Source organism: Haliotis rufescens, unplaced genomic scaffold (genome assembly GCF_023055435.1).
Source record: "Haliotis rufescens isolate VD_foot unplaced genomic scaffold, xgHalRufe1.0.p SCAF_4, whole genome shotgun sequence".
NCBI lineage: Eukaryota > Metazoa > Mollusca > Gastropoda > Lepetellida > Haliotidae > Haliotis > Haliotis rufescens.
In genome coordinates, this window is record NW_025964112.1 from 37,550,342 (window position 1) to 37,561,792 (window position 11,451).

The 11,451-nt window shown below is 39.0% G+C and overlaps 1 non-coding gene across 1 annotated transcript; it reads right to left on the reverse strand.

Moving 5' to 3' along the window:
- Nucleotides 1-1,079: 1,079 nt before the first annotated feature.
- On the reverse strand, nt 1,080-1,161 carry Trnal-aag. The gene has a single exon. It is a non-coding gene; the product is annotated as a tRNA-Leu (tRNA).
- Between the last annotated feature and the right edge of the window lie 10,290 nt (nt 1,162-11,451).

Below are 11,451 nucleotides of genomic sequence, written 5' to 3' on the forward strand. Positions count from 1 at the left end.
AATCATGAGTTTTAATTAAAGGAACATATTCTCGCCCATGGGCCAAACCTTTTTCTCGCCCATGGGCGAAATATTTCAATATCGCTATAAAATCGTTGAATTAAGTTAAAATGAGTTAAATTTTGTGTCATGATACTTCAATAAATACATTTAATGTATTTGCGAAACAAAATCATGAGTTTGAAGTACAGGAACATATTCTCGCCCATGGGCCAAACCCTTTTCTCGCCCATGGGCGAAATATTTCAATATCGCTTTAAAATAGTTGAAATAAGTTAAAATGAGGTAAATTTTGTGTCATGATACTTCAATAAATACATTTAATGTATTTGCGAAACAAAATCATGAGTTTTAAGTAAAGGAACATATTCTCGCCCATGGGCCTGCCCATGGGCCTACCCATGGGCCAGACTTCGCCCATGGGCAGGCCCATGGGCGACATAGTCTAAATATTGAGTTTTTAAACAATTTTTTTTTCATTTTTTCTTCCTTGGTATGTTCCCATGAAAACGGCACGTTTAATTTTGTAAATACCTTTAACCGAGACTGGGCAAAGAGCGTAGAGTTTCTGGACTTTTGGGTTTCCAGAATTAAAATGGGACGTGTTTAATATATTTCGCCCCATGACGTTGGTCGATGCTCATTCTATAGTTCACCCGTTCGACTGATCCAACTGATAAATCGTGGCACACACACACACACACACACACGCACACGCACACGCACACACACACACACACACACATCACTCATATACCATTGCTGTCTCAAACACACACTCATGTAACATTGCTGTCACAAACAAACACTCATATATCCTAGCTGTCTCAAACACATATTCAAATACCATCGCTGTCACACACGCACACAATATATGTCGCTGTTACAAGATGTCAATACTACCAACATGAGAACATTTTCAATATTCAATTCATTTATGTAAGAACTGACTTTTACTTCATTCTATCGCTCACCCGTTCGCTGATCCAACTGATAAATCGTGGCACAAATCCCTAAAATATTGATGTTTTGTCACCGGAACATTTATTTGTAAGATGTTCCTAGCTGCAAAATGTACTTGGCAGCGGTGGGATTCGAACCCACGCCTCCGAAGAGACTGGTGCCTTAAACCAGCGCCTTAGACCGCTCGGCCACGCTACCACTGCTTTCTCCGTGTGAGAACCTTCAGAGCAGCAACGCAGGTAAAGATAGGCCAAGCATGTTATCTCAGACGGCTGAAGATAAGTGTGTTCAGCTCGGTGCCAATGCCTGTGGTGTGTATTCATAGCCTTGCTTGGCACCGACAATTGCTGGGTGTTCGTTATTGTTTGGTTGAAATACCGGTATATCAGTGTGCTGACCATCATCTGTTCGGGGTTATAGTGAGAAAATTATACAAACTCTTTATCACCAGATCTTTCACTTGATATATACTCGCTGTGTGAAAGATCTGAGAACACATCCACATGAGGTCGCATCAGTTCCATTTTTGTTTTGTTTCTGGTTTAACGTCGTACTCAATAATCCCCAATATGAAGGCGGTCTGTACATAATCGAGGCAGGACCAGGCAATCCGGTGATTGACATCATGAGCATCGATGTACGCAATTGGGATTCGAGGAATCAATCAAGCCAGCGAGCGAGTCAATTAATCAGCGTCGTGGCTTCTAGCTCCTCGTTACGCGTGAGCGAAGCATTCAGACAATTATATCTGATTTCTGTGTCTCGAAAATCACTTTAATCGGGGAGTTCCGAATGATAAAACCCACATAAAGTCACGCTGTTATATTTGAGGTTGTGAGCCGAATTATTTGAGAAAGCGGATATTTGATTGGCTCAAGAACTTTCATTTGGACATGGCGGTCAAAATAGCGCGAGATTCTATAAATTCTATAAATTAGTCCTCGTATCTACATGTGATCAGGTATCAGAGTAAAGAGTCTTAATTTAATTTCATTTAGTGCTTCTCACTAAATGGGTTTATTGAAACCATGATGCACCTCTTTGTTTACCTCCGTTACATCATTTCCTCTTCCAATTTCCCGCCACTTACGTCTTAATTCTATTTCCTATGACGTCATCAAACTTTCTCTTGCGTCATCACCATCGTCCGTTAGTTCTGTCAAAATTTTCTGAACCCATTTTTTGTACAGCAATTCTTAACTATCAATCTTGTGTACATATATGGCACATGGCAAACTATGTATATTGCTTATTTATTCAATAAATGTTATAGGTGGGTGTGGTTCTTGTGGGATACAAATGTAAATACTTATTTAATCACCAAGTAATCATCAACATTATCAGGTCCCTGCTCTTCAGCGGGAATCCCTTCTCAGCGGATGGGGAACCTTTAGGCTTTACTCAATTCATGTCTGCTTTTCAGCGGAAACTTGGTATTTTGCTGCTGGCAACAGAGTTGCCCATTGCTGCAGCTGCTGCTGCTGCTACTGCTACTACTGCTGCTACTGCTTGCTGCTTGCTGCTTGCCGGTAACTCAAGTTGCCAAATATACCTCATTATAATAATAGCTTAGGGCAGCCCACAAGTCCTGCCACACCTATGACCTTGAACCCAACATACGCCTTTCTTATTTCTCTTGCCTTGTCAACTTTGACAAGGCAGGTTACTTTGCATAGGGTGTTTCAATAATGAGATTGGGACCCAAATTCTCTCCGTTCTGCTTGGTGGACTAGTTTAATTACGAATGTATTGCAGTCTTACATGTTTATTGCAGTCGTCCATTTATAGGGGGCTGAGATGAGCCATCATATCGCTTTATCGTCGATATCCATACGATATTGCGACAAAGAGCGTTACGATATTGCGATATCGTGATGCGATACAGCGATATTGAATTACAACCACAAACGAAATAGCAATAAGAAGAAACGACAAAGCGATAGAACGGCACGACATGGCGAAAACACAACACGATGCGAAAACTGCATAAAAAAGTTTTTTTCAACTTTATTCGTTCAAATGTGATATTTGAAATGCTGTTAACAAAATAAGACGACACAAAAAGTTTGCTCGAATAGTTTAAATGGCACATCTCGTGCCCTCACGCGCACCTTTGTTAGCCATGTGACATAATATTCATGTGACCTACATAAGAAACAGGGTTAAAAGTATAACGGAAAATTTGATTGGCTCAGGAAGACCTTGACCTCCCTGATTAGCTTTCACCTTGGCCTACTTTAACTACAATCGGATGAAACCTATTTCATTCACTAATATCAAGCTTGAATGAATATAACCTCGTAAAATCGTGACGCGGTGAAGAAATCTGCAGTATGACCTTCTTGTATTGTGCCATGCGATTTCGCCGCACACATTTAATAAGGTTATAAATTGGAAATTCTTAACAAAAGCATTTTGAATATTTTTAAATATTATAACCATTTTAGCATTTAGAATTGTGACAAGTGCAATTATCATAAATTTTCTTCATGTAGTCTGGTAGATGGTCGTCAAACGTTCCAGGGGGGGCACAGTTCATCTACTCCCCGTAGAGTCGTGGAGGAGCGTGGCGCCATTCTCCGCAGGGATCTAATATTTGATACTTATTTTTGTCTTGTAATTGTTTGAATATCCTAGCTAATAGGGTGTAAGATCCTTGACTGAATGAGTAGGATCTTACCAGATGTCACCCGGTTGAAATGAATTCTGTCATGTTTTAAATAATATGTATATTACGAATAGTAAGTCTCACTGAAAATATTGGCAGTGAGATAGCCTTGTGCTTCAAATGTATTTCCAGTGACATTACAAGACATCTATCAAAGTCTACGAGTGCGTAGTAAATTACTTAGTAAATCCGATATGTCCAGAAATAATTAGTTGTTTTGAAACTTTCGCATCTAGATCAGGAGTATCTTCATTTCATTTTTGTTTGTTTGTTTCTACTAGAAATGCATATTCATTTAAATTGTCAAATTGTCTTGACATGATGAGTATATTACTGATAGATCCTTTTGTATTGAACGTTGCGCTATGGCTGAAAGCCTTTGCGACGTAAAACTTCATATTTCCATTCCATTCCTTTTGTATTCCTTTTGTATTTTATACTACTACTGCTGCCAATGTGGTTATTACCACTGTTATTACAATTATACCTCTATTACATGTCAAGCATCATATTAGTTATCCAATAATTATATAATGCGCTGTACAGCGGTAAATGATATTGTTTATCTGTATGTGTATGTGGGCCAATGGCCTTTCATACAATAAAGATTGATTGACCCGGGTTCGATGGTTTCATACAAGGGTGCATAGCGTGAAGCCCATTTCTGGTGTCTCCTGCTGTGATGCGCTTGTAATATTGGTAAACCCGGTACAAAGCACTACTCACTCAATCACTCTCACCGAATATGATAATGTTCGTCAGTGGGAATTTTCAGAAAAGCAAAGCACACTGCCGAAACATCTTATTAGCTCTCAAGCCATCTCAGTAACGTAAGCAATTAATGTCGTACAGAAATGTACGTTTATAATGAACATGCTTATAACGAACTGACGGATATAACGAACTGGTTTTGTTTGACTCCAGCCATTTGCTGTATATTTGCTGCACATATACTTATAGTTAGTTTAAATGTCGCTTCGGCATTATTTCAGCCATTTGAGTTATTTATGCAAAGGTGTATTTAAAAACAATTTCTGAAACATATTTGAGCATACTATATTTAGGAACAGTTTCTGAAACATATTTGAGCATAACAATATTATACATACAGTTTATATATGCTGATAACGAACTACGGTTATAATGAACTAAAAGTAGAGGGCCCTTTGAGTTTGTTATAACCGTAGTTTACTGTATGTCAGTAGCGTACTGCTAATAATTGTATTCCGGTATGCATTTGAGTCTAAGTGTTCTCACAAGAGTGAGTGACAGTTGCATGATGCTTTAACGATCTATTTGATCATATTTTTGTTCTATTTTTATAACTGTCTTTTCAGTTCAAATTGAAAAGTCCGTATAGATTCTTCAGTCTGCAAAGAGTACCTGGGCACGTCTTTTTCAATCCGGTGATTGACATCATGAGCATCGATGTACGCAATTGGGATTCGAGGAATCAATCAAGCCAGCGAGCGAGTCAATTAATCAGCGTCGTGGCTTCTAGCTCCTCGTTACGCGTGAGCGAAGCATTCAGACAATTATATCAGATTTCTGTGTCTCGAAAATCACTTTAATCGGGGAGTTCCGAATGATAAAACCCACATAAAGTCACGCTGTTATATTTGAGGTTGTGAGCCGAATTATTTGAGAAAGCGGATATTTGATTGGCTCAAGAACTTTCATTTGGACATGGCGGTCAAAATAGCGCGAGATTCTATAAATTCTATAAATTAGTCCTCGTATCTACATGTGATCAGGTATCAGAGTAAAGAGTCTTAATTTAATTTCATTTAGTGCTTCTCACTAAATGGGTTTATTGAAACCATAATGCACCTCTTTGTTTACCTCCGTTACATCATTTCCCCTTCCAATTTCCCGCCACTTACGTCTTAATTCTACTTCCTATGACGTCATCAAACTTTCTCTTGCGTCATCACCATCGTCCGTTAGTTCTGTCAAAATTTTCTGAACCCATTTTTTGTACAGCAATTCTTAACTATCAATCTTGTGTACATATATGTATATTGCTTATTTATTCAATAAATGTTATAGGTGGGTGTGGTTCTTGTGGGCTATAAATGTAAATACTTACTTAATCACCAAGTAATCATCAACATTATCAGGTCCCTGCTCATCAGCGGGAATCTGTTCAGTCCCTCTGCTTCTCAGCGGATGGGGAACCTTTAGGCTTAACTTAATTCATGTCTGCTTTCAGCAAAGGTGTATTTAAAAACAATTTCTGAAACATATTTGAGCATACTATATTTAGGAACAATTTCTGAAACATATTTGAGCATAACAATTTAATACATACAGTTTATATATGCTGATAACGAACTACGGTTATAATGAACTAAAAGTAGAGGGCCCTTTGAGTTTGTTATAACCGTAGTTTACTGTATGGCAATAGCGTACTGCTAATAATTGTATTCCGGTATGCATTTGAGTCTAAGTGTTCTCACAAGAGTGAGTGACAGTTGCATGATGCTTTAACGATCTATTTGATCATATTTTTGTTCTATTTTTATAACTGTCTTTTCAGTTCAAATTGAAAAGTCCGTATACATTCTTCAGTCTGCAAAGAGTACCTGGGCACGTCTTTTTCCCCACCCCGAGAGAGTTGGTCAACAGGTTAGATTAATATTTGATTTTATGCCTGCATGTTTGTCAACACATATACAGACTTCAAAGAAAAAACACGATAGACGTGATCGCATGTACAGGTGGGTATTCGATAAAACATGTTCTGGTCATAATCGCGGAGGGTCCAATTTACACACGTGGCGATAAGTTTTTAATACCACAAGACATAGACAATGCCCAGTTCATAGTCAGGTCGGCTTGATTTTAACGTCAAAATGTTGAAAGTGCTCTTGAAGAGTATTGTCCCTATCACAGTACATGAGATATCTCCGATAGTTGCAGGTATATCATGCGACTGCGTAAAACTGGTAAGATCACACACCTGCATAAAGGCAAACTAAAAAAATCGGACACCTGCACAATAAAGTTAAACCATAAATGCTAGCTACTAATTAAATCTGACACCCACACAAAACACGTAGAAACACTGGCGGTGCATTCTTTTGGTTAACTCACACACCTGTACAATACAGGTAAACCTAATTGCTAACTACAAATTAAATCACACACTTTCACAATACAGGTAAACCATCGCTAACTACAAATTAAATCACACACTTTCACAATACAGGTAAACCATTGCTAGCTACAAATTAAATCACACACTTTCACAATACAGGTAAACCATTGCTAGCTACAAATTAAATCACACAAATTCACAATACAGGTAAACCATTGCCAACTACTAACTGAATCACACACTTTCACAATACAGGTAAACCTAATTGCTAACTACTAATTAAATGACAAACTTTCACAAGGCAGGTAAACCATTACTTACTACTAATTAAATCACACACTTACACAATACAGGTAAACCATTGCAAGCTACTAATTAAATCACACACTTTCACAATACAGGTAAACCATTGCCAACTACTAATTGAATCACACACTTTCACAATACAGGTAAACCTAATTGCTAACTACTAATTAAATCACAAACTTTCACAAGGCAGGTAAACCATTACTTACTATTAATTAAAACACACACTTACACAATACAGGTAAACCTTTGCTAACTAATAATTAAATCACACACCTTCACAATACAGGTAAGCCATTGCTAACTACAATTCAAATCCCACACTTGCCCAATAGAGGTAAACCATTGCAAGCTACTAATCCAATCACACAGCTTCACAATACAGGTAAACAATAATTGCAAGCTATTTATTCAATTACACACCTTCACAATAGAGGTAAACGAATGCTAACTACTAATTAAATCACACACCTTCACAACACAGGTAATCCAATGCCAGGTGCTGGCTTAATTACATACCTGCACCATACCGGTAAAATAATGAAAATCTCACTAGATTTATGTTTTTGTTGAGTTCTGATACTCGTTTAAATACACAATACAGTATAGACAGTAGGTTGACTCTCTTGTGCAGAGGAACTAAAGTAATGTAACGCGGGATTATGCTCAAACATCGGGAGGACAATAACAGTTGGCGGACGACATCGAGACATGTCTGCCTGTGTTCGCGGGGACTTACCGGGGGATTTATAGGAGGGGAACATGAACATTGAAAGTTCGAAATTATTTTTATTCAACATTGAAATTGAACCCATGGTAAACACTTTCAAAGACGTAATGAAATGTGTGTGTTTAAGTTTAACCCCAGGCGGTGCCACTGTCGGCGGTTCAGGTATAGCCACCTTCACGTTTGATCCCTCTGTAAGTTAACAGTTGCGCTTGGGCTGTTAAACAGTTGTAGTTCACTTCGATATGTTTGACTTAATTTCTTAGTTCAATCAATAGGACAGCTCGATAGTACGGTTAAAGCTAGAGGGTGCGTGGTGACGTGCGTGGGGGTAGGTATGGCAGACCAAATGTAGGTAAACTTGTACTTTTGAGCCCAGTTGCATCAGTGGTGCATGTAGGATGCTACCGATGGGGCAGGACATGTTTACCCGTTTCGCGAACACCTGGTGTCATCACTGATTTTCAGTGATCCATTCATATTATCGTCATCGCTATTTTGCTTTTTCATATAAGCCCAATGGAATATGTTTCGGCGGATAATCGAAGCTAGTTATTCTTTGGCGTTGGCGTTTTTTATATAATCATATGTCAAGATTTCCTGATCGCGATATCCACCGGCATGCGATGATAAGGGACAGTAGGTCTGTTGTAAATTATGAAATCTGTGAATGCGTGCAAGAGAGAACAAGTAGATAAATGTAAGATAGTAGATAGATATAGGTACAGATACGCAGATAGGTATATACATGTAGGTACAGATAGGTTGATACTTTTAGATGAGGTGAGGTGAAAAGGGGTTTAACGTCGCCTCCAAGATTATAGCGACGTGCATGTACTACACCGAACTAATGCCGATTTCATAGTGCTCGCCCACTGAGACACCATACCGTAGTTTTAACATGAATACTCCACTCAGACACAGTATACTGATTCTGAGCTGACCAGTCCTTGTTTTAGCCCCTTAAAGCTGAGCGCCAGACAAGGTAAGAACAAGTACCACCTTTTAACGTCTTTTGGTATGACGCGGCCGGGGATCGAACCCCGGACCTTCCTCTCCCCGGGGGTACGCCCTACCACAAGAACTCGGAGGCGGTCAGATAGGTATATATGGGTACATGTACATCTACGCAATTGGGATACGATTACATGCATCAACCAAGTCAGCGACCCTGACTACCCGATCCCGTTAGTCGCCTTTTACAAGCAGGGGTTGCTGGAGAACAATTCTCACCAGGATTTTCATGGACTGAATACCTATAGCATACCTATGGAAATAGATACATATATTGGAAGTGGGTACATATAATTAGATAATAGATACATTTTTAAGGATGAGGGATGTGGGTGGCCTTCTCCAACATCAATGTTCCCGTTCGTGAGAAGAATTCATGATTCTTGTATCAGTTCCAACAACACGGTGCGACGTGGCAAACTTCAAAGAGGACTAAATCCACCAGAAAATGACGTTAGTTCACAATTGCCAACTCACACAGTAGCACTCTGTTAAGTTGTACATTACTGGACAGGTGTTGTCAATGACGATGACCACCTCTGAGGACATGGCAATACAGCCGCCATGTGGACATGTATAGCGGCAGTACATATGTCAATATTTGACCACCGACTTGTCCATTGATGCCTTATCTGTTCCCACTGTCCTACATCAGTGTAAATGGATGGGAGGGAAGGTCGGTGTGACTTCTAGCAGTCTTTGTTCTTCCAGCAGATGTCTTTACCGCTCCCGTCACCGGGATGGGTGTGGTTTGCGTGAGTTGACGCCTGTTGACTCCTGTCATGTTTGTTAACGGGGACATTTTTGTTTGCGTTTCATATAGGTTGGTATTAGTTTAGGGTTAGTTCATAAAGGAAGCCTTTTGGGCCTCAGCCATACGAAATCATGTTTTATTGAAAATGTTAGGTCTATATAGAATAGTTTCTTTTCAAGTTCCTTTGTGCTAGTGTTCCTTGTAAAAACAAGTTACTGTACTCATGGGAATACGCGTGAAGTCAGAGCATCGGTGAACTGGTGCAATTGAATTCATTTGAATCATTTTGAAATGAAAAATAAGAAAAATCATTACAAAGGAACGTTTTAAGGTAGATGTACTGACGCGTTAAATTCCACCTGAATGAGGGGCGGTGGGGTAGGCTAGAGGTGAATGCGTTAATCTGTATACCTCGCCTTGATATTGCAGGAATATTGCTAAAAGCGGCGTAAAACCATATTCACTGAATGTTCATATATATCTGATATGATAAAATAGGATGTATTTTTTGAACACCTGGTATCATCATTTTTGAGAGTGACTCAGAAACACACGCTCATGTTATAGTCGGAATCTGCTTTCAGCAGACATTTCTTATCAATAAGGAAAGCGCTTTGTGGCTTTTATTTTATTTACGCATCTGGAAAGGGTTTTTGTCGTTTTAATTAACAGCCACTCCTCGTCAAGGGATGAGCTTTGCAGGCATAAAGAGTAACGCCCAGGCATAAAGAGTAAGAAAAGTCTTTTGAATAATTGTCATTTTACTGTTTTTCGTATTATAACATTTCAATTCGTAACAGTAGCTATTGACAATTAGTTAAATAAATATTTATTTTGGAATTTGTATTGAAATTATAATTTTGTTGAAAAATGTGTCTATTCTCTTTGTATGGTGTTGTTAATATTCAAGAAGTGTGATTGACTACCCACATCAACAATGTGCAACTTGAAGGGGATCTAAAGAAAATATATAAACTTGTGCTTGAACTATTTCATGATTCAACCAAATAGGTAGGATGCCTTACATGTGTTGATAGAAGATATACATTCATTCATTTTTTTCTCATCTAATGTCTACAATTTTTGTATAATACGATTGTTTGTGCATGAAATGTTCCAGGATGTCATTGTACAGTTTCATCTCATTGTGAATTCCTTGAGTTACCTAAATACCAACAGGTTCGAACTCAGGCCCGAGAAGTTCGACCACACGTGAGACACGAGGAGGCTAAGCTCTTTCTAAATTACCCATGATCCATGGAACATTCACGGGATCCGACTGCCGAGGAAACCGAAGCTGTGTCTCTATTGTGTCTTGCCTCATGAAGACAGAGGAGGCTCTGTTCCTCCTCCAGTTTTCTACCTGAATAAAATGCGGACTAAGTCTCGCACACAGATAACACATTTTACTTCCCCTTTTATTTCCGGTCATACATATTTATGACCATATTTCGCAGTATTTCTCAAACAATATCTCAGTGTCTATTGAGGCGTACGACTTATGGGATGAAGCTTAAATAAATAGACGTGCCTTCTTCATTCAGCAGGGGGCACGGGTGACCCAGCTGTGTAGAGTTGCGCCCCTTAGTCGTGCCAGAATCCAGAGAAGTTGGTTCCAATCCGGTTGAACCTGATTATCAGTCTGCTTTCAAACATCACACTTGTGTTCGTTGATATGCCTTTAGTAGTTAACGTCTAAGACTTGTATCACTTCGGACTTTCTTCCAACATCAATCTGCCACACCGTGATACAACGGGACTATTGTTCAAAGCGGCGTTAAACCACTCACTCACTTTTGTACGTGGATTCGAGTGATTAAATATGACACATAGGAATCCTGCTACACTCCGTCCAGGAGACAGAACGTTATTGACTGTACACATATCCTCTATACGAGTAAATAATTAAACAAATTACA